Raw genomic sequence first — 2,500 nt, 5'->3', positions numbered from 1 at the left:
CAACTTTGGCATGCTCGCTGAGGAAAAGGCAGGTAAAGGTTGTGGATAAAAGTCCGAAGAACCTCGCTACAATTGCCAAAATCTTTCCGCTGCCATTCAAAAATGGACTACTCCTCCACACTCCTCCCGTCCATGCCAAACGGCGTTTTCTCTCAACTTTGGCATGCTCGGAGAGAAAAAAAGGCAGGTAAAGGTTGTGGATAAAAAAGTAAAAAATTGCCAAAATACTTTCTGGGCCCTCAAAAAAAGGCCTACTCCTCAACGCCTGCTCCCGTCCATGCCGAACCGCGTTTTCTATCAACTTTGGCATGCTCGGAGAGAGAAAAAAAGGAAAAAAAGAAAAAAAAGGTCCAGTAAAGGTTGTGGATAAAAGTAACCGGCTTTGGAGAATTGCCTGAATCCTTCGGCGCTGTGAAAAAAAAAGACCAAAAAAAGACCTGGTCGTCAACGCCTGCTCCTGTCCATGCCAAACGGCGTTTTCCTCTCAACTTTGGCATGCTCGCTGAGGAAAAGGCAGGTAAAGGTTGTGGATAAAAAGTAAACGCGCTGTGGAGAATTGCCCAAATCGTTCAGGCGCCGTGAAAAAAAGAAAGACGTAGTCGTCAACGTCTGGTCCCGTCAATGGCGAAGGGCGTTTTCTCTCAACTTTGGCATGCTCGCTGAGGAAAAGGCAGGTAAAGGTTGTGGATAAAAGTCCGAAGAACCTCGCTACAATTGCCAAAATCTTTCCGCTGCCATTCAAAAATGGACTACTCCTCCACACCTCCCGTCCATGCCAAACGGCGTTTTCTCTCAACTTTGGCATGCTCGGAGAGAAAAAAAGGCAGGTAAAGGTTGTGGATAAAAAAGTAAAAAATTGCCAAAATACTTTCTGGGCCCTCAAAAAAAGGCCTACTCCTCAACGCCTGCTCCGTCCATGCCGAACCGCGTTTTCTATCAACTTTGGCATGCTCGGAGAGAGAAAAAAAGGAAAAAAAAGAAAAAAAGGTCCAGTAAAGGTTGTGGATAAAAGTAACCGGCTTTGGAGAATTGCCTGAATCCTTCCGGCGCTGTGAAAAAAAAAGACCAAAAAAAAGACCTGGTCGTCAACGCCTGCTCCTGTCCATGCCAAACGGCGTTTTCCTCTCAACTTTGCATGCTCGCTGAGGAAAAGGCAGGTAAAGGTTGTGGATAAAAAGTAAACGCGCTGTGAGAATTGCCCAAATCGTTCAGGCGCCGTGAAAAAAAGAAAGACGTAGTCGTCAACGTCTGGTCCCGTCAATGGCGAAGGGCGTTTTCTCTCAACTTTGGCATGCTCGCTGAGGAAAAGGCAGGTAAAGGTTGTGGATAAAAGTCCGAAGAACCTCGCTACAATTGCCAAATCTTTCCGCTGCCATTCAAAAATGGACTACTCCTCCACACCTCCTCCCGTCCATGCCAAACGGCGTTTTCTCTCAACTTTGGCATGCTCGGAGAGAAAAAAAGGCAGGTAAAGGTTGTGGATAAAAAAGTAAAAAATTGCCAATACTTTCTGCCTCAAAAAAAGGCCTACTCCTCAACGCTGCTCCGTCCATGCCGAACCGCGTTTTCTATCAACTTTGGCATGCTCGGAGAGAGAAAAAAGGAAAAAAAGAAAAAAAAGGTCCAGTAAAGGTTGTGGATAAAAGTAACCGGCTTTGAGAATTGCCTGAATCCTTCCGGCGCTGTGAAAAAAAAAGACCAAAAAAAAGACCTGGTCGTCAACGCCTGCTCCTGTCCATGCCAAACGGCGTTTTTCTCTCAACTTTGGCATGCTCGCTGAGGAAAAGGCAGGTAAAGGTTGTGGATAAAAAGTAAACGCGCTGTGGAGAATTGCCCAAATCGTTCAGGCGCCGTGAAAAAAAGAAAGACGTAGTCGTCAACGTCTGGTCCCGTCAATGGCGAAGGGCGTTTTCTCTCAACTTTGCATGCTCGCTGAGGAAAAGGCAGGTAAAGGTTGTGGATAAAAGTCCGAAGAACCTCGCTACAATTGCCAAAATCTTTCCGCTGCCATTCAAAAATGGACTACTCCTCCACACCTCCTCCCGTCCATGCCAAACGGCGTTTTCTCTAACTTTGGCATGCTCGGAGAGAAAAAAAGGCAGGTAAAGGTTGTGATAAAACTCCCAAAACCTCCGCTACAATTGCCAAAATACTTTCTGGGGCCCTCAAAAAAAGGCCTACTCCCTAACGCCTGTTCCCCAGGCACGTTGCTGGGGGGGCCTCAACTCAGGCTCTGCCCAATGTGGATCAAGGTCCACCTTCGCAGCGCCTTATGCGACACCCTGGTTGTGGGGGACGCGGCGTGGCGTGGCGGATCGCTCCGGTCGGCGCACAGCCGGCAACGGTCGACCCGTCCGCCTGGCTTTACTGCCCCCGCGCTTCTGTCTTTTGCACTGGCAAGCTAGCGACCGCTCGGCGTGCGAGGCCCGAGTCGGGGGACGGGAGTCTCGGGAGCCCACCAGCTCCCCGCAGGCTACCCGCCCGGCTGCCGAGCTTCCCG

This window comes from Babylonia areolata, unplaced genomic scaffold (assembly GCF_041734735.1).
Source record: "Babylonia areolata isolate BAREFJ2019XMU unplaced genomic scaffold, ASM4173473v1 tig00007549, whole genome shotgun sequence".
Taxonomy (NCBI): domain Eukaryota; kingdom Metazoa; phylum Mollusca; class Gastropoda; order Neogastropoda; family Buccinidae; genus Babylonia; species Babylonia areolata.
This window is presented reverse-complemented; position numbering follows the sequence as displayed.